Source organism: Arvicola amphibius, chromosome 15, assembly GCF_903992535.2.
Source record: "Arvicola amphibius chromosome 15, mArvAmp1.2, whole genome shotgun sequence".
NCBI classification, from domain to species: domain Eukaryota; kingdom Metazoa; phylum Chordata; class Mammalia; order Rodentia; family Cricetidae; genus Arvicola; species Arvicola amphibius.
Window position 1 is genome coordinate 54,241,134 of NC_052061.1, and position 27,639 is coordinate 54,268,772.

Here is a 27,639-nt window from a genome sequence, read left to right on the forward strand (position 1 = left end):
GAAACGAGATATGAAATCCTGGTCTGGGGAAAAATAAAAGAACGGTGTCTATTGATTAAATTTACCCGAAAGCCTGACGTATTGTTGACCAAAGGTCGTATTTCTGAATGAGAGTCATGTACTGTCAGAAAGATGAGGGCGCATTTTAGACAGCACTGAAAACGTTGATTCCTTCAGCTAACATCTGTGGTACCAGGTACTGGGCACCTCAAAACCTCCACACCTTCCCAGTCAGTACTGTGGGACTCTATGGACTCTACCTGCTCAAGACCCAACCCAATGTACTTAGATTCCAGAGCACAGAGATAGGCCAATACCCATATTCTTCAGAGAAGAGGTCCTTTCCGACAGCCCTGCTGCTGTTGCCCCTAGCAACAAGCTACGCAACGGTCAGATTTATCATCATCTGTCTCTGGAGGCCCAGAACTAGAAAACAGGGTCCCAAGGTGAGGTTCCCTCTGAGAAGCCAGAGAAAAGTCTCTCTCTTCCCTTTGTGGCTTTGAAAGGCCACCAGCTTCTCTGACTCCTGTCTGCCTTTCTTCATCTTTATGCTAGTAGCCAGAGATTCCTTTGTCATCCACATCGAGTCTGGCTCTATTCAGGGGACCCACCCACCCATCCTGGAAAACACCTCCTCTCTGGACCCCTAAAGTGCCTAAGGGATCACCAGACTGCCTGGGGTCTTACAAGACAAATGATACAGGAGGTGAGAATCAGAACCAGACATCTAGAGATCACCATACTCCAACCCACCATGCTGCCAAAAGACAGCATTGTAGGGTTTGGTATTAAAGTGTTGTCTATACAGACAAGAGCTTGGCTTTGATCCCCGGAACCTGAACAGAAAAGGACAAACATGGTGGTACACACGTGTAATCCCAGCACGGGACAGGTGGACACAAGGCATTCCCTCGGCTCACTGGTTAGCCATCCTACCTAAATCATCTAGTTCTGGGCCAGTTAGAGACCCTAACTCAAAACAGAAGGTAGAGCAGGGCATTGATGCATAGCTTTAGTCCCAGCACTTGGGAGGCAGAGGCAGGCCCTGTAGGTCAGCCAGGGCTGCATACTAGACCCTGTGTGGCAGCTTGAAAGAAAATGGCCTGTAGTCTGACTTCCTTTGGGCCGCCAGCTCACAAATAATGGCTCAGAGACATTGATTTTGAAAGTTTGACCATTAGCTTACTCTTATAACTTAAATTAACTCATCTTTTTATTCATCTACATTTTACCCCATAGCTTTTACCTCTCTCCCATTCTGTGTGTGTGACCCTTTCAACATTTCCATGGCCTCTCCTATGTATTTCGATTGTCTGTTCTTCCTCTCTCTTCCCGGAAGTCCCGCCTAACTTTCCGCCTAGCTATTGGTCACTCAGCTTTTTATTACACCAATCACAACAACACATCTTCACAGTATACAAATAATCCCCAACAATGGCCCCCAAAGGAAGTGCCCTATTCAGAGATGTGGTCTTGTTGGAGTAGGTATGGCCTTATTGGAGGAAGTATATCACTGTGGAGGTAGGCTTTGAGATCTCCTATGCTCAAGCTACACCCAATGTCACAGTTCACTTCCTGTTGCCTGAGGATCAAGACGTAGAACTCTCAGCTCCTTCTCCAGCGCCATGTCTGCCTGCATGCTACCATGGTTCCTGCTATGATGATAATAGACTAAACCTCTGAACCATAAGCCAGCCCCAACTAAATGTTTTTCTTTATAGAAGTTGCTGTGGACATGGTGTCTCTTCACAGCACTTGAAACCCTAGCAAGATACCCTATCTTTAAAAAAAAAAAAAAAGGAAAAAAATATAAAAGAAAGTGGACAGTGCCCAAGAACTGGCATCCAATGTTGATCTCTGACCTTGGCACTCATGTACACCCACCAACACATGTGTGTGCCCACACTGACACAAACACAGAGACAGCGTGAGCCACTAGGAGTATCTGTCCCCAGTCCCAGTTGCTCTGATGCCTTGTCAGTCTCTGGCAAGGGTGACTCAGTACTCAGCATATGGTCACAGACTGGGATGCATCTAGGTATAGATGCCATTTGAAAATTCTAAAGGCTACTATCAAACCATTGTGCTGAAATCCTAGAGGGAGAAGCAGGAAACCAATCACGAGATCTAGAGACAGAAAGAACCAGAGCACTGCACGAAGGTGCCCCCACAGAGACCCTAGAGCCCTGCTTTCCTCTGTAGACCCTCTGGAGCTTTATCCAAGCTGCTGGATGAGTGTCTAGTGACCCAGTTTATCTACAAATGACCCTGCCATACATTAGTGTTCATTTAGTGTTTGTGAGTGTGTAAATAAAGGAAAAATGGATTCTGCTGAAGGCCTGTGGGTTTTCTTACCTTCTGCTCAACAAAGACTTGGAGGCTCAAGAAAAGAATGTACCTCCAATACAAGAGGGCAATACAAAATTATCGCATACATAATCTAGACCTGGTATGGCCAGATGTTCTGGTTTTCTGTTTATTAACACACCCCAAATCTAGATTCCCACATGCAATCACCAAAGTTGTCTAAATCTTTTCTCTTCTTGTTGTTTTGAGACAGTGTCTCATGTCACCCAGTCTGGTCTGGAACTTGCTGCGTAGCTGAGGTTGACGTTGAATTTCTTAGTCTCCTGCTTCTACCTCCCAAAAACTAAGATTACAAGGCCAAACCATCAAGTCTGGCCTCATTTCCTTCTGTTTTGTTTGTTTTTGTTTGCTTGTTTGTTTTAAAAGTAAGGTCTAATGTATCCTTAGTTGTTGACTGAGGTTTCTGTTCTGCCCAGTCCTGAAGTTATTCAGTCCCAAAAAAATCACAGAGAGGTCTACATCAATTATAAACTGATTGACCTAGTATTTCAGGTTTTTTTTTTTTTTTTTTTTTTTTTTTTTTTGGTTTTTCGAGACAGGGTTTCCCTGTAGTTTCTAGAGCCTGTCCTGGAACTAGCTCTTGTAGACCAGGCTGGCCTCGAACTCACAGAGATCCGCCTGCCTCTGCCTCCCGAGTGCTGGGATTAAAGGCGTGTGCCACCACCACCCGGCATTTCAGGTTTGTTTATTAACTAATTCTTATAACTTATAGCCCATAACTCTTGTCTGTGTTGGTCACATGGCTTGGTACCTTTTTCAGCAAGGCAGTCACATCTTGCTTCCTCTGTGGCTGGGTCACAACAGGAGACTGAGCTTTTAATCTTTTCAGAATTTTCCTGTTCTCTGTGCCCTGCCTCTACTTTCTGCCTGGCCAATGGCCAATCAGCATTTTATTAAAAATAATGCAAGTGACAGGATAAAAGACCATTGTCCCACAGCACCCCCCCCAACTTCTTTTTAAAACAAGAATTCTGAATCTAATATCCTTTGTTTAGCTTTTTTTTTCTATTATCCATAACAACTTGTAACCAACATTTTAAACAAAGGAAAATATCCATAGTCCATTTTTTGGGAATGTGGGCATAGTTTTTTTAGGCTACTTCCTGCTGATTGTGGGCACTGATAATCTTATGGGGACCTAAAGAAAATTTAGAATTATGATCAAGTCATGACTGAAGTATCTTATGAGGCTTGATCATCTCAGGCAGTACTCTTGAATCTGTTTTGGATGTAGAACTCAGACATCTGGGTCATCCATTCCTACCAGAGATATTTTTTTAGGTGTGGGGAGAAGTGCTGTGGGACAATGGTCATTTATACTGTTACTTGTAATATTTTTAATAAAATGCTGATTGGCCAGTAGCCAGCCAGAAAGTATAGGTGGAACAACCAGGCAGGAAGTAGAGGTGGAACAACGACAATTGTAAAAAGAGAAAAGTTTAAGTCCTCAATCGTGACCCAGCCTCAGAGAAAGCAAGATATGACTACCTTGCCAAAAAAGGTACCAAGCCATGAGGCTAACTCATACAAAAATTATGGGATAATGTAAGTTATAAAAATGAGTAAATAAAAAGCTTGAGCTATGGGTCAATCAGTTTATAACTAATGTAGACCTCTGTGTGATTCTTTGGGACTTAACGGTTACAGGACCAGGCGGGACAGAAAACCTCAGTCAACACTTAGCTACAGAGCTTCCTGCCTATCAAGGTGTGCACATGGTGCCTGAATTTTTCTCCAATTATGCTAAACATCATTCAGGCCAAGTGAAATGTTTATCTCATATTCACCCCAAGACCCCATTTTTACTGTTGTTCCTCTAACTTTCCGTGATCCCAGAGCAATGAAAAGACTGTGACCCTTCAGTTGTATCTTCCCAGAAATAAAACACAGAAGGGAAGTGTGGTGCAGGGCACCCTACCTTCCACACATACACAAGAATATTCACGTTAGTCTTTTCCTTAAGGGTTTTTTTTTTTATTGAAAAGAATGACAAATTGGAGGGGATAGGTCTACAGTCAGGCCCAGACACTAGGAAACACGGACCTCTATTTGTGAGGCCCAAGGTATTGCTGATTAAGTAGGGCCCCAGGACGAAAATTTCTAAAGCTCCACTTGGGTCTTCCACATTTAAAATAAGGAACACAGACAATCTGTCACTGTGCAGTGTGCGAGGTCACCACATTCATGACTGATGTGCAGCACTTAGTGGCTGTTTGTGGGAATGTTTACCCAAGCATATACTCCTCGGTTCCTGGAATTCTGATGACGAACGTTGCCAGCCCTCCCTCAGGCTCTCAGCTGAGCAGGCTCAGCGTGTGGTGGCTGTTCTTCCAGGCATAGACTTAAGAGTACGAAAACTTAGATGAGATGAATTCCAGAGATCTCAAACCTCAGTCCACACCAACTTCCAGGTTAAAGTTCCAACTTTTCTGTCAAATCCTGGGTCACCAAAGATGAGTCCACAACCATTCCTGGGTGGCTTCCAAATCTGTATATAAAATGAGAGGAATTCTTGGGCTGGATATAAAATAGTTCCAGGTCTCCTGATGTGGCATCTCTGCTGTTGTGGGTGACTTTTCCTGGGGCCAATGGGATCAGGCATCTATTCCCAAAGCACTGAAGATAGACCAAAGAAGCAAATCACCCCAAGTCTAGCTTCGTGGTCTGCTGAACTCGTTGGCTTACTTACAGAGTCATGGTGATACCTGAAGACAACTGTGTCAACAAAATGGCGTCCTTAGCATGACTGATCATTCTCAATGGCTGTCTCTGGAGCTTGCGCAAGTGAGTCTTCTTTCCAACCACTGTTTCTGGTTTGTATAGCCTAGGGGAGGGCCCTATTCATCCTGTAACTTCAGGACTTTCTACGTCTTTTTTACATTTCAGGAGCTTCCCATGTTTTAGAAGATCCCTCCTCCCTCGGGGAAGGAATCCTTCGATTCTGAAGAAGTAGCTACTGGAAGCTATTTTAACAGCCTCTCTGGGTCTAGGGACCTGCTTCTTCAGGTGTGACTTACTGACTTTGGTGCAAAGACCCAGGCAAAGTAACCACAGAATTTACTTCCTCGGGATTCCCACTTGATCAGGCCCTTGGAAAGCAGCTTTTAGAGTAAAGCTCGTGACAGGCACAGCCAAGCCCTTGGACTCCGAGCTACAGAGCTATCTGTACAGTTAAGAAGAAAGTTTCTCTGGCTGCCCCTGGAGGAATGCCGCGGAGCTCTTTTAAGTCACAGACAAGCTCAGAAATGTCCTACTCCTTCATTCCTCCAATAAATGATTCATGGGATGCATTTGAAGGAACTGAGTGCTTTTTTGATAGTTTTCCTGGGACTTCCAATTTCTGAACAGTCTTTAAAGATCAGAAATGGGTGCACAGAGCCAGAAGGAGTTCGGAAGGCCCCGTGCCTGCTATGCTTGCTTCATAAAAAACTCACTGATAAAGAAACCTATTCTTTAAAGGTGCTTAGATAAAACACAAGTGTTGACCCTTAAGGGTCATAGGTTACTATAAAAAGCAATGGTCATGGGGCTGGAGAGATGGTTCAGAGGTTAAGAGCACTAACTGCTCTTCCAGAGGTCCTGAGTTCGATTCCCAGCAACCGTATAGTGGCTCACAACCATTTGTAATTTGATCAGGTTCCCTCTTCTGGCATGCAGACAGAATATACATAATAAATAGATAAATTTTTTAAAAAGCAATGGTCATAAGTTATTAATTTTAAAAAAAGCAATGAAGGATGAGTATTCAAAAATTTTCCTGTACATTTGTGGAAAGACCCATGAATCCTATTCTTTGCCCACTTAATTTTTTTCTATAGTTCTGAGATAGGGTCTCATGTTGTCCAAGATGGCATCAAATTTACTTTGTAGCCCAGGCTGGTTTATTATGTAGCCTAGGCTGGTCCTGGACTCAGATATTACTGTTCCTACCTCTCTAGTGCTGGCTTATAGTTGAACCACCACACCCAGGAAGGCTGTTTGCCTACATTTATCCAGGATTGTTTTCACGACTAAAAATTTACCTACCTGAACTGGAGGCTGTAGCTCCATTGGCAGAGTATGGGCCTGGCACACCTGAAGCCTTATATTCTATAAAGCACATGACTAGGCATGGCAGTGCATGCCTATAATCCTAGCACCCAAAAGATGGAGGCAGGAGGCTCAGAATTTCAGGGTCATCCTTGCCCACATAGCAACTTTGAGGCCATCCTGGGATGTATGCCCCAATTAAAATATATATATATATTCCCCTACAGTTAAAAAACTTAGTCAATGGTAGTTAAGAAAACCTGAGATGATGTAGAAGACAACAAAGAATCACCAGTGAGGTGTTTGAGTTACCTGATGCTCCAATGGTCGGAGGCTGCTTCCTTTTTGATACAGGTAGGAGAGGGGTTCTGGTGTGAAGGTGGAAACAGTGTCCAGGAACCAAGTGTAATGTGTTTGAGGGGTACTGTCCTGATGGGTGCTAGCTTAAGGGTGCTGAACCGAGGGGTGCTGTACCGAGAGGTGCTGTACCGAGGGGTGCTGTACCGACGGGTGCTGTACCAAGGGGTGCTCTACTGAGAGGTGCTGAAAGAGCTCCAGAAAATGAATGCACTAAGTCCAGATTGGCCAAGGAATAGAGCCAAGTCTGTTTTGTATAAAGAAGGCATACAAATGCCCAACACGGATAAAAGCATTCAATAGGTTCCCACCGATGGAATCTAGGGAAGGAAAGGGTATTTAAAATGCAAGCTCTGTCAGTCAGTTGTGGCATACACCTTTAATCTCAGCACTTTGGAGGCAGAAGCAGGTGCGAATCTCAACTAAGTACAAGGCCATCCTGACCTACAGAGTGAGTTCCAGGACATCCAGGGCTACAAACAAACAAACAAACAAACAAAACACCCTCTGATTCAGGAAAAAAAAAAGAAGAAGAAGAAGAAGAAATACAAGTTCCATTTTGCAAAGCAGCTATCTAAGCTTGCACAACAGACTCAATATCCTCGCGTCCCCAGGGGCTTTGCTCATTTATCAGGTGCCACAATAATGACCAGCACACGGTATGGTTGGGGAGTGAACTGCACTTCCCGAGGGTTTCCTCCGTAACCACTCCTACCTTCCAGCCTTCATCCTTTCCCTTTCATTCATCTCTCCCAAGTAAGCCAAGTAGGAAAAAAAAAACTGCTTAAGAACTAGAAACATTTCTTCTCATTTTAAAGTATGTTCCACAGTGATTTAGCAACATTTGCTGATGATCATATTAGAACCAGATGGTTAGAATCTGCGAAAGGAATCTATTCTGAACTGCAAAGAGTTCTGATCTATGGCCAGGCCAGCAGGATGGCTCAGGAAGGCAGTAGCCATGCAAGCCTGCAGATCTGAGCTCCACCCCTGGAATCCTGGTAAGAGCAAATGGAGAGAACCCAGTCCATAAAGTTGCCCTCTGACTTCTATATGTACCCAGTGGCACATGTATGCCACACTCACATACATCACACACGCACGTACATCACACACATACACACACACACACATCACACACTCACAAACATCACACATATACACACATGCACTCATGTACATCACACACACACACACACACACACACACACACGCACGCACACACGCACGCACACACGCTTACTCTAATAAGTAAAGTTGGGCTTTGCTCTTTTGTTTTCGAAGTCTCTAGTATTATGAAGAGTTTGGAAATTTGCATTCACCTTTTAGCAGACAGACCACTGTTCAGGGAAAATGTTTTAGTCGTATTCCTGTCAGACCTGGAGCTGCACGGGGCCCTTTGCCCTGATGGTGCAGCGTATTATATTGAGATGAGAATTTGAGATCTGGGCGTGTTAGTGTTCCAACACATCCCATCTCAGCACTTGGGAGGTGGAAGCAGGAGTTGAAGACCAGCTTTGATCGTAAATCAGGTGTGAAGCCACCCTGGGCTCCCTGATATCTGTCTCAATGATAACAATGATGAAATGGAAATCGGGTTGGAGAGAGGGCTCAGCAGTTAAGAATTCATACAGAGGAACTGAGCATAGTCACTCTCAAATAACCATTCAGAGACTTATCATTATTATATTATATTATTATTCATTATAAATGTGCAGCCAATAGCTCAGACTTGTTACTAGCTAACTCTTACATTTTAAATTAATCCGTATTTCTTATCTATTCTCTGCCATGTGGCGGTACCTTCTTTCAACATGGCACGTTCATCTTGCTTCTTTCTGCATCTCTCGAGATTCCTGAAACTCTACCCTTCTTTCTCCCATCATCCCCTGTATGGCTGCTCCTCCTATACCTCCTGCGTAGCTACCAGCCAGTCAGTTCTTTTATTAAACCAGTCAGAAGGCACCTTGGCTGGGACAAATCTTCACAGTGTACAAAAAGATTATGCCATAACACCTGAGTCCAGTTTTCAGCACCCATGTCAGGTGGCTTACTATTGCCTTTAACTCCAGTTCCAGGGGATCTAACACCTCTGACCATCAATTATACACAACATAGATATATACATATATAAATAATTTAAAACAATAAAAATAAATCTCAGAAAAATACATAGATGAAACTTAAAAGACAACTTGAAGAACTTTTAAAAAAAAATTACTAGCACTGACCCTAGGCAGAGCCTGAAATCACAGTACGTTTGAGGTGAAGGCAAAAGGATTCGGAATTTAAAGCCAGAAGCTTCCACTCCATAGCCAGCCTGGGATACACAAAAGTCTGTCTCAAAGTACCAAAACCGGAAAAGGAAAGAAAGGAAGATTAAAATTGAGAGAAGTCCTTGCTAACTAATAAATGATTGATGACAATAATAAAAACAATAATAAAAGCAACAACAATAGCATGTTGTCATTTGTAGCTGGGAGCATTTTCTGGGAGAGGCTCTCTTGCACAAATGCTTTCTAACTCTGTCTCTTCAGAAGTGTGGTACACGCATACACAGCTTCTCCTGCTCAGGAATTTTGGGAAAGTCTAGATTGCAAATTAACAGTCGAGAGGATCTGCTTGTGTTTCCTGAGCCTTTCTTATACAAGAACAGAGGTCACTTTGGGGGATGATTGTGGTGAACTTGGCGCACAGCTGCCTGCTGTAGAGTTTCCGCTCCTGTGATGTGATAAATAAAGACATGATAAGAATTGAGGTCACTGCATCAGTAGTCAGACCAGGTGTCCTGCAGGGCCTCAGAGCCAGATCCTACAGGCTGTGGAAGCGTGGGGTCCACCCAGAGAGCCGGCTCCCCCTAGTACTTACTGCAGAACACATGGGTGAGGTTTCAAACGGGGTTGTAGGCCTCTGGTCTCTTTCTGTGGGCAGCATGGCACCTTCTCACCCAGTGAGAAACCACAGGTGTAAGGGTTTCCTTTTCTTTTTAAGACAGGATCTTTGTATCCTAGGCTGGCCTCAAACTTCCTATGTCGGTGAGAATGATCTTCAATACCTGATCCTCTTGCTGACTCCTCCTGAGTACTGGGGTTATGGGTATGCATCACCACACTTGGCTTGAAAAAAATAATGCTTTATATTTTAAACAGTTTGATATGTGAGCTCAGCTTCTATGTTGACTCCAGATCTGAGACCTCTCGGTCTGAGAGCTAGGGCAGAGGGGTGCTGATACCCCCAAGTCAGAGAGCTACACCATGTCCTGGTTGTGTGGTGTTGGGGATGAAACCTAGGGCTTCATGCATGCTAGGCAAGAACTCTACCAACTGAGCTTAAAGGAAAAGAAAGGGAAATTTATTCAGTCAGTATTTATTCACCAAGTCAAATTGCTGCTTCACTCTGAGTTTAGTCTTGAATTATGCTCAGTCCGCAGAACGGACTTTGTGTGTGAGTCAGAGCTTAGCAAGCAAGAAGTGTGCTTCTGCTGGCTCCTGCCTGCCCATGTTTCTCGACACCAGCTGGCAAGGAGCACAGGATAGGAGCACCAGGAGGCATGGAGGACGCTCCGCCAAACATCAGCTACTGGGAAGCGGTGGAGGATAGGATCAAAGGGCAGGAAGGAAGCGCCAGCCGGTGGGCAGAGGCAATCACTGCCCTTCCCATGGCAGCTGTGCCCAGGCCTGCGCAGTAAATCATGGCTAGGCAAGGAGCTTGAGAAAGAAGCCAATGCCACAGAGAGCCGCTGTTTGTAATTCCTTGACAGTGTTTAATGGTCTGCAGTCAGAAAGATAGATTGCAGGAATCGTTTGCTGATTAAAAAAAGAACGAAACATATTTATTTCTCCCTTCTGAATGAAATGGCACAACCACCACTTACAGATTTTTCCAGTGCCATAAAAATGTCTTTGTTGTTATGCATAAGACTGTGTAAGATGCACTGTAAATTAACCCAGCGCTCAGAAAGGGAAGTGGAGGCAGGGGAGTAAGAAACTCAAGGTCATCTTTGGCTACGTGGGGAGTTCCAAGTCAATTTGATCTACCACAGACCCTGTCCAAAAATAATAAATAAACAAAATAAAAGGCAAAACAACATAGATTTGGGAGCTGGCTGGGTATATAAAGTGCTTGCCTTGCAGGGATGAGGACCTGATGCTGTCCCCAAAATCCATGTAAAGAAGCATGATATAGTGACTTCTTTACATGTATGAATCAAAAGATATAATCCCAATACTGGGTAGGATTAATTGATGGGCTCCAGGCCAGTGGGACACCCTGCCTCACAAAACAAGCTGGATAGTACCTGAGGACCAACGCTTGAAGTTATTCTCTTACATACACCCATGGCTACCCACATATACTCAAACACGGCCACACACATGCACAAAAGAAACAACAACAAATTTAGTCAAGACATGGAGGAAACAGACTGAAGGACAGAAATCAGGCCATCTTCCGTGGTCTCAGGAAGACTTCAGGCAGGAAGATCAGGCACCATGTGTAAGAGCCTTCAGGCTCCTGTTCAGCAGGGGTTCTAGCAAATGGAGCAGACAGAGCTATAGCCATCTTAAGGCTGTGTCACTAGTGACCTGGGGCTTTTCTGTACCCAAGGGTTGGAAATGAGGAAGAAGGAGTACAGAGAAACATCACGTTCTCTCTCTAGCATGGAATGTAAATTTAACACCCCCTGACCCTTGTGTAGTATGTGCATGTGTATCTGTGCGTGCGTGTGCATGCATGTGTGTGTGTGTACGTGTGCACTGGATAGTGTTAGGTCAACTTGACACAACCTACAGTCGTCTGAGGAGGGAACCTCAGTTAAGAAAATGCCTCTCTAAAATCTGGCTGTAGGCAAGCCTGTTAGGCATATTTTTTTTTTTTTGGTTTTTCGAGACAGAGTTTCTCTGCAGCTTTAGAGCCTGTCCTGGAGCTAGCTCTTGTAGACCAGGCTGGTCTCGAACTCACAGAGATCTGCCTGCCTCTGCCTCCCGAGTGCTGGGATTAAAGGCGTGGGCCACCACTGCCTGGCTTGTTAGGCATTTTCTTAGTGATTGATCAGGGAGGGCCCAGCCCATGGTGGGTGGTGCCATCTCTGGGCTGGTGATCCTGGATTCCATAAGAAAGCAGACTGAGCAAGCCTTGGGGAGCAAACCAGTAAGCAACACCCAACCATCAGCCTCTGCCTCCAGGTCCCTGCCATGACTTCATGGCAGTGATGTGGACTTGTCAGCCAGGAAATCCTTATCTCCCCATCAGCCAGGAAATCCTTATCTCCCCAGTTTTTTTTTTTTTTTTTTTTTTTTTTTGGCCAGCAGTAGGAACACTAAGACATGATGTATGTGTACGTGAAACTGGAAAGACGCGATCCTAAGGAAGAGGCAAAGAGAGACGGTATCGGAATCCATGTGACATGAAGCAAAAGGGTGGTGACGGTTCTCAGGGTGCAAAGGGGAAGCAATAGATGAGAGGTGGGCACCGAATCAGAACTAAGTATGTATGAGGAAGCTGTAATGAGACCTACTATTCTATAGCCTAACTTTTAAGATTAATATAAAAATGTGCGTTTCCTGTGTACCCTTGAATCCCTTCACCGACTCAGAAACCCACCCCATCTTAGTTCCACTTTAGAGCACGGCTAGAGCCCCTGTGCCTCGGGGGTCTCCTTGGGACAGAAGCTGTGTGGGAGAGCACCTTCATTCTCTCCCCGCGGCTGTGGAGGCCGTGTGGGAGCGCTGTACTTCGAGGAACAGCTAAATTAGTCAGCTCTGATCGTGAACAGCATACGGGAAGTCATCACCTCGAAGGAGAAAAGGCTTACTTTTGCAGCCTGAATTGGAAGTAGAGCCCCACGCCCCACACACTTCCTCCATCAGGGAGTCCTCCTAACCCTTCTCAAACGGCGCCACCTACTGGGAGCCGCGAGTTCAAACGCCTGAGCCTAGGGGGACATTTCTCATTCCAATTCAGCACCATTGCTTTCTATTCCAGGACTTACTTAAAAGCCCTTTCTCTACTCGATCTCCCCCTTTCAAAGGCTACCAAGATGTCCACCTAACCTGTTCAACGTATTTTCTTAAATTCTAAAAAATTCTAATAAAATTGTCTTCCGGCTTTCTTTTGAGTCTTTTTCTAAATTCTTCTACTAAGACTAAGAACACCCAAAGGAAGTGTCAGTTCTCCCTTTTCACCTTGTGACTACTTTCTTGTCACTTGCCTCAAAGCTACCAAGGAAGGGGCTGCTCCTATCTTTCCTCCTGGGATGTCTTTTCCCTCCTCATGTTCTAAAGGATTTAAATAACACTAAGGTGGGAAGGGTCACTGTCTGCTTACTGTATTGAATTGACCTCCTCACTAGGTGAGAATTATCCTTAAAACAGAGCTTTTTAAGAAGCTTGTACATACGAAGTAGAAAAAGACAAGATCTCCTGAGTAAATTGGGAGCATGGGGCCCTTGGGAGAGGGTGAAGGGGAAGGGAGAGGTAGAGAGGGGAGCATAGAAAAATATATAGTTCAATAAAAACAATTAAAAAATAAATTTAAAAAAGTAAAAAGCATGTACAGGGAAATGCATAACTATTTATTGCTTGGTGATCGATTGAAGCCTTTGACTAATTTCACAAGTCACCTTGCTGGGTGACTCCTAAGCCAGAAGGAGTTGGTTGGTTCACCGATCTCTTCTTTCCACACTGAGCCAGACACTGCAATATTTGGGGCAATAAGTAACTCTGTCCTGAGTGTCAATGAAAACAACTTCATTTTCACACCAAATGCACGACTGCATTGCCCGTTCCTCTGGTCTCTTGGTGGTAAGGAAAACAAATAGTAAGGTCTTTATTCTGCTCCACGGAAAGGAGGTTCTTCTGAGAGGCGTGTGTGTTCCTACATGGCTAGACTTACTTTAGTGACCAGAAAGCAAGCAGGGCTCTTCCCAGAGGGGACTGAGCTCAAATTTGTTGCTAGCCCGAGATAAGACTAAAACAAATCTAATTACTCACTGTCCCCCTCAGTGGGCCACCCTTCCTTACTTGGGAATGTCTTAAATTCACAAGACAATTGGAAAGGTGGAGTCCCAGCATCACAGCTGCTCACAGAACATCATACAGAAGGAACCCTCCTCCTTTTAGAACTCTTGTTTCCGTTTGGCTCCTTGCGGGTTAAAGGAGAAAATGAACATCTCTAGGGAAACAGACCTCAAGTGCTAATATCAGAGCTACAGATACAACCTCAGAATCAGATGTACGAAAGTTTAAAAGATCGATGCTCGAAAACCACACAGAAATGAGAGAACCAAGGGTGTGGTTCAGTAGCTTAGAACTCTCAGCATGAGTGATGCCCAGCACTGCCAAGAGGGAGACAGAAAAATGACGCAAAAGTGGGGGAAAGAACTTCTAACAAGGGCTGGAGAGATGGCCCAGTGGTTTAGAGTACATACTGCTCTACCAGGGACCAGGTTCTAGCATCCTCATCAGGTGGTTTCCAACCTCCATGGGATCTGATGCCTCCGGTCTCCTAGAGCTCTCTCTCTCTCTCTCTCTCTCTCTCTCTCTCTCTCTCTCTCTCTCTCTCTCTCTCTCTCTCTCTCACACACACACACACACACACACACACACACACACACACACACAAATAAATCTAAAAAAAAAAAACTGCAGGGCAGTGGTGGCACACACCTTTAATCCTGGCACTTGGGAGGCAGCAGCAGGTAGATCTCTAAATTTGAGGCCACTCTGGTCTACAGAGTGAGTTCCAGGACAGCCAAGGTTGTTACACAGTGAAACCCTGTGTAACAACAACAACAAAAGGTAATGACTCTGATTTGGTCAGAGAATGTGATGTGTATACGTTGATACATCACCCCCACAGATATGTACAGTTTATATATTAACTAAAAACTTTAAATTCCACACCTATAATCCTAGCACCCAGGAGGCAGAAGCAGGAGAATCATGAATTCAAGGCCAGCCTGGGCTACGTGGCAAAATAATGTCCCCCAAACAACAGCAAAAGAATGAATTTAACTTTAAAAAGAAAGATTGCAAGCAGTGCCACACCATTTCATCTTCGGTTTCTACCTTTGATCTGTGGTTTTTTTTTTTTTTTTTCTGTTGTTTTCTCTAAGTTGGCAGAGAGCTTCAGGGACAGGCACGTGGCTCTGGTTTCTATCCAAACCACCACTTCAACCAGGAGGACTGGAGTGGTACATTATCATCCCTGCGCTGGGCGGTGGAGGCAGAAGGATGAGAAGCTGAGAAAATGTCACCAGTGTTCTGGAATGCAAAAGGATAAAATCTTTAAAACTAACAGGCCGAGTTCAACAATCTTGTCTTGCAATCATCTAGCTGCCAGCCTGAGACTCATGAGGTTGATCTTTTGTGGGTTCGCTCTTCTCATTTGCAAAGTGAGAATAAGCATATCTTCATCACAGGATAACCACTATGAATCAGAAGAGAGGGGTGCTAATGTACCCGGAGCACTTTAAGAACTGGAAATTACTTTTTTTTTCTTTTATTGAAAATAGATTTTCCCCCTAAAATATATTCCGATGGCAGCTTCCCCTCCCCCTACTCCTCCCAATTCCTCCCCACATCCCCTTCCATCCAGATCCATAGCCTTTCTGTCTCTCATTATAAAGCAAGCAGGCATCTAAGGAATGATAATAAAAATAAATCAAAAACAAACAAATTGGAATAGGACAAAGCAAACAAACAAAGCCAAAGGAAAAAAACATAAGAAAGGCATATAGGTGCAGACACACACATTCACACACACACAAGAATCCCATAAAACCACAAAACCGGAAGCCATTAGACATGTGCAAAGGATCCATAGGAACAACAACACCAAAGCCCTGACTTAACGACAAAAGAAGTAACAGAACTCCCCAGTAGGAGACTGATTTATAAAACGCCATCTGTCACGTGACTGCATTTTGGCAAACTTGATTCTAAAACTCTATCAAAGTTTAAGTTCTGTATTTTTTTTCTGAAATACACTCTGAATACTTGAACCGATAAGTATCTGAAGATGACTTTGAACTTCTGATCCTCCACCTCCCAAGGACTAAGATCACAGGTGTCTGCCACCAGGCCTGGCTTGTATATTGTTTGATTAAATCATTCAGAGAGCCTATTTAAATTTGGGACAGGAAACGTTTTTTGTTTGTTTGCTTGGCTTTTGGTTTTTGGTTTTTCAAGACAGGGTTTCTCAATAGCTATGGAGCCAATCCTGGAACTCGCTCTGTAGACCAGGCTGGCCTCAAACTCACAGAGACCCACCCGCCTCTGCCTTCCAACGTTTTGGGATTAAAGGCCTGCGCCAGCACCACCCAGCCAGGATAGGAAACATTTTTTTTACATCTGCCTCTAATAAGCAGCTCTTTCCAACCTATCTCTGAAAAACTAACTTGTGTAGAGAACTGGTTGTCCAAGACAAGGCACTGAAGAGAATCTCTCCAATCTTAAACACCCAATAATGTCACGGCGAAATAGCCCAATATTGAGTTCTCTCTCATGATGAGATTATACGCTGGGCATAACATTTACTCGTGATAGTAATTTATTTTGGATTACAGAAAGACTATCTGGTTTGTGACTGTGGCTCAGAAGGCAGTGTGCCTGCTGAGCATGCACGAAGCCCTGGGTTTCCTTCCCACCACTACATAAACTGGGTGTGGTGGTGGGAGCCTGTCATCCCTGCCACAACATCCCTGCTCTCTGGAGGTGGAGACATGAGGATCAGAAGCTAAGCTGGGGCTGGAGAGATGGCTCTGTGGTTAAGAGCATTAGCTGCTTTTCCAAAGAACCCAAATTCCATTTTGAGCACCTGCATGCAGCTCATAGCTATCTGTATCCAGTAGCAGGGGACCTGATGCCCTCTCCTGGTCTCCTCCAGACAGGTCCTTAGAGATGCATGTAATGAAACACACACACACACACACACACACAGTAAAATAAAATCAAAATTTTAACTAAGTTCGAGGACATCCTTGGCTACATAGCAAATTTGAAGCCAGCCTGGGCTACATGAGAGTCTGCCTCAGAGAATAAAAAGACAGAGAAAAAGACGTCCGAGCAGCACCATATTATGCTTTGTGGTCAAATATTTACTTTAAAAACTACATTGATTTGTAGATTGGACCTGACCACTACGAGTTCTTCTTCCCAGTGACATTCCTATTTAAGATATTGATTAAAGACTGTTCATGCAGGAAGCATTTTTCTTGTCAGTTCGGTTATGTTGGCTTTTGTAATAAGCTAATTTGATTTCCTTTTTTAACCTTTGTTTGATTAGGGGAACAGACATTTGCATTAAAATTCAAGAGAGATGGAGTCTATCATCGATCTTGACTTCCTTGTGGACCTCTTGTACTCAGGGAAAGATGATTTAGAGAATGTCAAGAGTCTTGTGACAACCATAATGAGATGGGGGAAAAAAATCACTCCAGACGTATAAAGCATTGAGGGCGTATTTGACAGAAAGGGCAATCACATTTGCTAGATATGTTTTAGAGAAATCAAATTCAGGAAGTTTAATTTTGTTCTGAGGCCAAGTCATTAAAAGATCTATGAGATAAGCTACCATTAATAAAGCACTTGGAAGTTAAACCAAAACATCTCACAACAGCTGAAGAGGTTAAACAAAATACATGCATTACTGCTTGTAACAAAGCTTGTTTACTTATTATAAAGGCCAGCAGTAAGTTCTAGTAGTGTGTGTGTGCGTGAGTATATGCGTGTGTGCATGCATATGTGTGTGTGAGTTCATGTGTTCAAGAGTTCATGTGTGTGCATACGCGTTTCCGTGGAATGTGTGCACGTGTGTATGTGGAGGCCAGAGGTGATGTTTTCCACCTCCCTTAGTCACTCTCCACCATGTGTTGGAGACAGAGTCTCTCTCCAAGCCTGGGGTTCACCTACTCATTAAGCTAGCTGGCCATCAAGTCCCAGGGACCCGCCTGTCTCCGCCATCCCCTCCAATGCTGGGACACAAGATGTGTGCAGCCATAGCTTCCTTTCCCATGGGTTTTGAGCACTGAACTCGGGTCTTCATGCTTGCACAGCAAACATCTACCAGGAAGCAATGCCTCCAGCCCAGAACCTAGAGCTGTTTCATTGTCCGTTTAGCTTGTAAACAATTCTGGTAAACACTGTCTCCAACAAGTTTATGATTCCATCCTTTCTGGCTTCCTCTTAGAGTGGTGGGGTTAAAACCTGCTAGCCCAAGCCTTACTTGACCAAAGTTAGTGTTCTTTTACAATGAGACGGTGGTGGTTTGGGTGAGAAATATCCTCCATAGGCTCATGTATTTGGATACTTGGTCCTCTGTTAGTTATGCTGGAGAAGCTATGGAATCCTTAGGAGATGCAGCCTTGTTGGAGGAAGGATGAAGACAGGGTTTAAGGGTGTGGATAAAATAAGATCAGCCAGCTTCCTCCCCTTCCCTGCCACTATTGACTCTGTCTCTGGAATTGTGACCAATATCAACTGTTTGGGTCGAGCTATCTTGCCACAACAATGACAAAAAATGCCTAATACAACTACTTAAAGTTATTTGCCACTCTTTGGAGTAGTTTTCTGAGACCTCAATATCTCAAGCCCATTGTACTTATAATTACTCAAGAGATCTTTATTTGTAGCCATGTTGTTGTGGTACATGGCTGTACTCAGGAGTCTAAGGCAGGAAATCTTAAATTTGAGCCCAACCTGGGCTACATAGTGAGACTCATCTCAAAGAAACAAGAAAAAGAAAAAAAAAGAAAAGAAAATTACTTACTATATGACTTGCATGGTTTCTGGAAGGAGGTACTCCTCTTTCTGAGAAGCCCACTAGAAATGGAAATGTTTTATTAGCATATGTTAGTTACGCATACTGATGGTTTCATTATGACATTGTCATACATGCTTAAAATGTAGTTTAATCATATCTGCCTCTCTTACTTTCCCTTGTCCCTTCCAACTCTTGATAGTTCTCTTTCCAACTAGCCCTCTTTTATTTGTGTCTGTGTGTGTGTGTTTATGAATGAGTTAAATTAGCATTTCTTATAGGAGCATGAATGAAGGGTTGCTTGCAGCACATGAGCATCTTGCCAGTGTCTACAGCACTGAAGAAAATGTCTCTCCCTCTGCTAGCCATAATTACCTGCCTGCAGATCTTTGGAGATGACATGGTATTGATAAGCCCAATATTTTACAGATCCTATGTAATATCAGCTGCTGTAGGTTCAAGTGTTGACAGCCATGATATGCCTGCAACACGGTGTTACATAGTACAGCACCCCTTCCTTCTGGAAAAATGAGATTTTTCAAAGTTTCAAGATCAACTGAGGCCAGGTGGTGGTAGCACACACCTTAATTCCAGCATTCAGGAGGCAGAGGAGAGTGGATCTCTGAGTTCAAGATTAGGCGGTCTACAGAGTGAGATCCAGGACAGCCAGGACTACACAAAAAAATAACCCTGTCTAGGTATAAAAATAAATAAACCTGGCAACCCAAATTACATTCCTGGAATCCACATAAAAGCCAGATGTGGTGGGGCTTGTTTGTAATCAAACATTCCTAAGGTGAGTTGTCAGGCAGAGACAGGAGTATCACTCAGAAGCCCCCAGGCCAGCTAGACCTGGAGTGCACAACACAGAAGAAGGTGAGTACCAGTTCCCAAAAGCTTTGCTCTGACCTCCACACATGCACCATAGCACACAAGTCCACACTCACAACACACACACACACATGAAATTAACAAATAAATAAATAATTTGCTTTTATTGGGGATTTTATCACAACAGCAAGGTAAGTACCTGAGACACCAATATAATTGGCCTCTCCCGATGCAAATGAGTAAATTCTCATGATTCTGGGTTATTCCTTTTTTTTTTTACTCCAGATCTGTCATGGGCTATGTTTACCGAGAGATAGCTCGTCTTTAAGCTCGAGTTTCTAGATTATATAAATTACAGTTATGGTCTGACCATCCTGCATACATTGTCATATATATTACATATGCTTAGGTATAATTATATTACTATTGATGTGACTCAGTGTTAGAAAGGGCTTGCCTGACGTGTGTGGCATTCTGGGTTCCACCCCTCCCCCATGTGGATAAACATACATACACAGTTATATGTCTATATGCATATAAGCATGTGTATGTGTGTGCGTGTACCAGGGACACGGCCATGGTTCATCAGTGTTAACCAAGTGCTCCTGCTACTTTACCGCCACCCTCATCCCTAATATTTAAATTAATACACTTTTCTTTCAAGTTATTCCAAACTAGAACTCTAGCAAACCAACTTTAAAAAAAAAAAAAAAGAAAAAGAAAAAGAAAACTCAGTTCAGTCTGTAAGTAGGAAATATTTATGATCCATCCTCAGAAATAGATCTAGTGTTTCCTTCCTTTGGGGGTAATGATATACAATTATATGATAAGGCTGTCGTCGAATGAAGTCGGTCACTCATACGAGAAACATTTTTAAGACCCAGAAATGGCGTAACTGAACACGTGACATTCCGTGTAGTTTGGCAAGTTAGCTGTGAAGACGGCACAGTGACAAGAAGAGGTTCTCTGTTCAGGGCCGTGAGTCTCCGTGCTGAGCGGAAGCAGAAGGAGGCAAGACTGTGACTGAACAATCCTGGAGCGGCACTTTGATATGTCTCACCTGGGTCGGCCCTTAACTGCTCATCCACGCCACAAATCCAAAAGTACCTACACTGGGTTTCACACTCAGTGACGACAGATCCAATGCAAGGTAAGCTGCATGCAGGGGATAGTTATGCATATAGTCCTACATATACACATAGAGTCCTACATATACACATAGAGTCCTACATATACACATATAGCCCTCCATATACGCATAGAGTCCTACATATACACATAGAGTCCTACATATATGCATATAGCCCTCCATATACGCAGAGTCCTACATATACACATAGAGTCCTACATATACGCATAGAGTCCTACATATACGCATAGAGTCCTACATATACGCATAGAGTCCTACATATACGCATAGAGTCCTACATATACGCATAGAGTCCTACATATACGCATAGAGTCCTATATATATGCATAGAGTCCTACATATACGCATAGAGTCCTACAGCAATTTTAGTTGAGACTTCCATTTTAAAAGTAAATCAGCCAAACCCCACCCTCAGTAGCTCCCAGTGTGGTGGTAGAGCACTATATCCCGGGCACCTGGGAAACCCATCAGACCGGTCCAGCTGGGGGTTAGAGGGCCAGCTCATCATTTTTTACGCTCTTCCGTTGCCCTTCAAATCCATTAAGCAGAATTCCTTATCTCGTAACACAAAGATTTTACAAGAGGATTTTATGTGCAATCTATCAGCACGACTGCCAAGATGTTCAAATTTGTATTAATAAGGCAGGAGCTTTGGGGCAGACGGGCTCAAGGTTTCAAACCCTGATTTTGCATACTCTTCGTCTCTCCACAGTCTCTGACATCCTGTTGATTGGTGGGGACCGTGTGCTACTCGCCTCGGCTGGTTGCCCATTACTCCAAGCCAATGATAATTGCTAAATATGACTAATGTCACATGGAAGGTCACAAGGCTCACCTTGAACCAAGGTTAATAGATTGATTTTGAGCTGAGATGGGAGGCATTTACAAAATGGGAGAGAATAAAAAATTTGGCAACACCAATCTCGAGTAGACTTAAATGATTCATTTGTTACATTTGGACTATAGCCATGAAATTCATTTGACATATATCACATAGTTATATTCCATCCAAGACACTGGAAAATAAATTAAGGATACATTTTAACACTAGATGATTTTGCCTGCACAAACACCAGGGTGAGGCAAACCTGGGCAAGCTGACTTTCTCAGTCTCACAGCACAGAAATGCCACATATATAAAATGGCATCCAGTCACTTGCAAGGACTAAGACTCCATAACACACAACTAAGCTAGACAAAAATTCTAAACAGCTTGGGTGCTGATGTCTTCCTGGGTTTCCTTGCCTGGCACAAGGATAAATGGCATGCCCATTCTCCATGCTGTGCAGCCTGGACCTTGGGTTTTGTTTCCAGCGTACAGAATCTCTGGGATCATAGAGAACACTTCCACCCCCTTGTCTGCACTCCTGCCTGTCTGGGTATCATTTTCAGTTCCCAGTGTTGAACTTGGAAGTCTCAAGCAACTGATCAGTTGTACTATACTGGGTTGAAGTGTAGCCCAGTGTTGTCAGAACATGACCTGCTGGAGAGAAGGCCAGGGTTTGCTGGGAAAGTCCTCCAAGGCCCAGAAGTCAGAGCCTATGCTTGCTTCTTTCAAATGTGCAGTCCTAGACAGGGGATGTGTCTGCGTTGGTAGAATCCTTGCCCGGCTTGCATGAAGTCCCAAATTCAGCCTTTAGTACTGTGTAAAACGGAATGTGGTTTGCATAACTATGACCCAGTACTTGGGAGGCAGAGACAGGAAGCTCAGAAGTTCAAGATCATTTTCATCTATAAGCTCTAGTTTGAGGCCGGTTTAGACCACCTGAGACTCTGATTCAAAAACAATTGCTGGGTGTGGTGGTGGAGGACTGAAGAGGCAGAGGCAGGGGGATCTCTGTGAATTTGAGGCCAGCCTGGTCTACACTGTGAGTTCTAGGAAAGCCAAGGCTATAAAGAAAGACCCTGTCTCCAAAAAAAAAAAAAAAAAAAAAAACCAAACCAATTCCAAAGGGCCTTGCAGAAAGGCTCAGCTGGTAAAGGGGCTTGTTGTGCAACCCTGATATCCTGAATTTGATTCCTAGAACCCATGACTGAAGGAGATATTTTGTTTGTTTGTTTGTTTTTTGTTTCTACCCTCTCGTGTCTGTGCACTCACCAGCCGCACATCAGCACGTTGTTGGCTGTGCTTAAAATCAGTTGAAGTGCTGTCTTCGCAGGCATGCGGACCTGAGACGGATCTCCAGTCTCCTGTAAAAGCCAGGGTGGCACACAGTATTAACCCAAGTGCTAGAGAGATCCCTGTGGATCTTCGGGTCTCTCTGATCAGTTAGTTTAGCTCAGTTGGTGAGTTCTAGGCCATTTCTGCCACACATCCACACACATCGTCCTGTGCCAACACAGCGAGCCAAGGTAATTCCAGATGTTAGGCTGAAACTATATCATGGGCTGTGTTTTGGTTCCTATTTTGAAATTGTTTTTCTGTCGTCTCTGTGTTGCAAATAGAAAGTAAAGGAAAACGCCCATTGTTAGAAACCCACTTAACTCAGCACCTCTAACTTGAAGTAAATAGGGAGGACTAAGTATTGTAAAAAAATACCTGCTTGAACAAAAAACAAAAGACATAAACTGCTGTAGTGTGTGTGTGTGTGTGTGTTGTTTGTTTGTCTGTTTATGAATGAGGAAATTTACTAATCCAGCATGCTTCTTGTTGGCAGCTGACACCTGTCCTGTAATCATCTCTCTGATCCTGAGGTGACAGAGGCCCCCATCCTGTTCCCTTTCCATCATTTTCAGCCCCTCCAGTGCATAGAGGATCCGGCAGGCCACACTCTTGGAGCCTCTGCTGAAGTGGCTGGGGCCTGGCATCGTTTCTTTGCCGTCCTCTGTAGATCTTGGTCATGGAGTCAACCCCGGCACCACTGCAGAGGTACAAGTGCTATGCAGTGAAAGCCTCTCCTGTGTAGATCCAGTTCTCATTATAGGGGGCAAGCTCTTTACACTTGGCCAGTTTGACTGCGTCCACCCATTCGGGGACTTACAGCTTCCCAGACTTTCTGAGCAAGTCCGCCAGAGCTCTGACTGCTTGAGGTCTTTCACAACAACCCCAGGCCTCCACACTGCTGCCAGCCAGGAAGAAGCAACTGCTGTAGTTTTAACTACAGCTGTCAAGATGCTTCCAGAACCTAGAAAGAGCAGGTGGCATGGCAGGAACTTGCTCAGGAAATTTAAAGGCTGTGAGAACCCCGATGGCCTGACAGCCTTCTGAGCTCACCCCTCAGGGACTGCTGTGTCCGTGTGAGCTGTTCCACCTGAGAAGGCCTGGTACCTTGGCCTGTAACTCTGAAGACAAAGGGAATGAGAAGATTTTGAAGAGGAAATGTGACGAGCGGGGAGATTAGTTTAAGGACAGTAAAAAAACAGAGGAGAAAAGGAAAAGTTCTCTTTCTTGCAGACTAATGCTGTGGGTTCGGGTTTTCCCCAACGGAGTGGCTTGAATTGGTTACTTCTATGTTTTTTAACCATAATGTAAAACCCTGCACAACACATAACCCACACAAAGGCCACATGTATACATCATGTAAGCTTTCATATTAGAGAGAGAGAGAAAGAGAGAGAGAGAAAGAGAGAGAGAGAGAGAGAGAGAGAAAGAAAGAGAGAGAGAGAGAGAGAGCCTCAGAAAACAGGAAAAGTGAGACTTGGTAGCTCATGCCTGTGACCCCAGCACTAAAAGGCCAAGTTGGGAGGAGTGCCACAAACTGGAAGCCATCCTGTGCTACGTAGTGAGACTCCATCACAAAGCCTCCCCCAACTCCCAAAAAGCTAAGAATAAGGAATTCAAAGCCAGAAAGACGATCCAGGTAAGACCTGGAATTAGAATACAAGTCTTCTAAAAGGAACTGTCTTTTCAGGCTGGAGCAGGATCTCAGGAGTTAAGAAAATTTACTGCACTGGGTAGGGTGGGACACACCTATAATCTCAGGCTGTGGAAGGCAGAGGCAGGCAGATCTCTGTGAGCTCGAGACTAGCCTGGTCTACAGAGTGAGTTTCAGGGCAGCCAGGGCTCAGTAGAGAGACTGTGTCTCAAAACAAACAAATGAAAAATACCCAGAACAACAACAAAACCCACTTACTGCATCACAAGAAATGGAGTTGGATCCAGCACCCAGGTATAAACCAGGCACCTTACAAATTCTGCTTGTAATTCCAGCCCTGAGGGATCCAACACCCTTCACAAATACAGAAGTTCACAAACCTACCAGTATGTGCACACGCGTGCGCGCGCGTGCGCGCGCGCACACACACACACAAATAAAATTTTAGAAATAGCATTAAAATAACCACCCTTCTACTCTGAACAGCTGTGGGCATCGCCTTGTGGGGCCAGGGAGTGCTGGAAGCCTTCTCACCACGCAGCGGGCTTTTTGCCAACCGCTAGTTTGTGGTCTCCACACCTTCTGAGGTGTTTATGTTTCAGAATGGCTGTAAGATGCAGAGGAGATTTAATGAAATGCTTTCCTTGTTCCTGGAGCCAGGTGCTTTCGTTCTGAGCCCTCTATCGGTGCCTTCTCAGACCCCATCCTATCTTGCTCACTCTCAGTTCAATCACTTCTGAAACATGAGGCAACTCATCCTAAGCTATTGGCAAAAGGCACTTGAGAAGCCATGGGAAAGCCCCCATGACCAAAATTAAAGTAAAACTACATATTTCTGTCACTGTGGGCTACTCCTGTTAAATTACCTTCCTGTTGTCTTTTTCTGTTTAACTTCATAAGATCATCCTTCCAGCATTCACCTCGGGCAGAGACTTATGGAGACAGCAGAGAATCTTGGCAGAAACTGAAGAGAAACTGTCGCCAAGGGGAGGAGAAAATGGATTTAGCTGACAAAAGGCAGGGTTGCCTCTTCAGTCACAGGAATCAAAATGAGTTTTCCAACCTTATGTGAAAAGGGAATTTGATGGGGGTGGGAAACGTGAATTGAACATCTGTCTCTGTTGCTGTCCAGCACCTAGGTTGCCTATCACGCACAGTGCTTGTTTGCCTATCACACACGGTACCTGGGTGCCAATCACACACGGTGCCTGGGTGCCAATCACGCACCGTGCCTGGGTGCCAATCACGCACCGTGCCTGGGTGCCAATCACACACGGTACCTGGGTGCCAATCACGCACCGTGCCTGGGTGCCTATCACGCACAGTGCTTGTTTGCCTATCACACACGGTACCTGGGTGCCAATCACACACGGTGCCTGGGTGCCAATCACGCACCGTGCCTGGGTGCCAATCACACACGGTGCCTGGGTGCCAATCACACACGGTGCCTGGGTGCCAATCACGCACCGTGCCTGGGTGCCAATCACGCACCGTGCCTGGGTGCCAATCACACACGGTGCCTGGGTGCCAATCACACACAGTGCCTGGGTGCCTATCTCTCACTCTCAGGGTCTCCTCTCATTCTTACAGGTTGGACCAGCCTAGATACCTCTGTTAGCCATCCTGGGCGTTAATCACATGACATTGACAGCTAGTAAAAAGCCTTCAGAGGCCTAGGTAAACCAGCCAGGAGAGGGCTTGGAGTGGTTTAGGGCTCCCTTAAGGACAAATGAGAGTGTGGAAAATCTTTTTCTTTTTTCCTTTTTTAAAAATAAGTCTAAAGGGAACTCCTTTCACGGGCAGAGTCACTCCCTGAGCCACACTGTCACCATGCCACTAGGAAGAGGCCGGTCTTTGCTTTTTCCTGAGATCCATTACGGGAATGAGTTCTTCAGACCGGCAGCTGTCCATTTGCCTTCGGGAAGGTGGAAGCCTGAGCTCCTTTACCCTGATAGAATCCAGAGCATGCGCAGTTCAGAGCACGAGCATTCCCAGTGGGAGGCTGGGTCTTGTCACGTGGGGGGGGGGGTGAGATGCTAATGTAAATTCACATCTTTTCTGCCTTTCCTCCCAAACCCTAAACTTTCTTCCTGCAGATGTGTGAGGGTCCAGGCCAGGCAGAATCGTCTCTGAGTCCTTTCCGGAAACCTCTTCTCCAGTGCCCAGGCCCGGCACTCAGCATTGCACAGGAACAGCCATTCAAACGTCTTTCAGCTCGTTTCTCTAGGGACTCAACTCTCAGTCCCACCCCCCCACCAAACTAGACTCAAACTCCCTATGTAATTAAGGATGACCTTAAGCTTTTTTTAAATTTATTATTTGATTGTCTCACATTGGTTTATGTAATGAATTGGGCAAGGCTCACATCACCAAGCACTTGTGAAGGTCAGAGCACAGCAGAAAGGAGTCGTTTCTCTCTTTCCACACGTGGGTTCCAGGGATCCAACTCAGGCTTGTCAGCAGATCCCCTTATCCCCTGACCAAGCTTAAGCTTCTGGTCCTCTTGCCTCCAACTCCTGAGGGCTGGGGTTTCAGCGTGTGCCACCACATCTCATTTAGTTTTTGCTGAAGATAAAACCCAGGATCTCATATATGACAGGACTCTATCATTTCCTCTTCCCCTTTCCTTCTTCAACCCCTTCCATGTACTCCCTTGCTCTCTCTCTCAAATCCATGGCCTCTCTTTCTTTCTACTGCCCTTACTTTTTTGCTTTTTCAAGACAGGGTTTCTCTATAGCTTTGGTGCCTGTCCTGGAACTCACTCTATAGACCAGGCTGGCCTCAAATGCACAGAGATCCGCCTGCCTCTGCCTCCTGAGTGCTGGGATTAAAGGCTTGTGCACCATACCCATCTTAAATAAATCTTTTTTTTTTAATTGGGAATTTGCTTTTGTTTGGGAACAGGGTCTTATTCTGTAGCTCAAGTTAGCCTCAAATTTGAGGCAATCCTCCTGTCTCAGATACTCACTTGCTGGGATTATATGCATGGTGTACTATGTTGTGTATTTCTAGCTGATAACCTGGCTTGGCTCTTCAGTTAGGCATTGGTATATTTAAGGACTTTTAAATATCTATCTCATTTAGTTATTTACCCTGACATGTTTTAGCACAGTGGACACATCTAGCAACATGCACGCAAATAAAAAGGAAGCAAGCAGGAAAAAAAAAGACAACACAATTAACACCCATTGGCAGCAGCGGGAACTTTGACTAGGGAGGAATTTCAAGGTGAGCCCTCAGAAGAGAAGTACCTGGGATGACTGCTGGAGGGGTAGGGTAAAGGGGAGAGATGCTTCATACAGGAAATGCCATTTGCAAAGCCCTAGAGGTGTG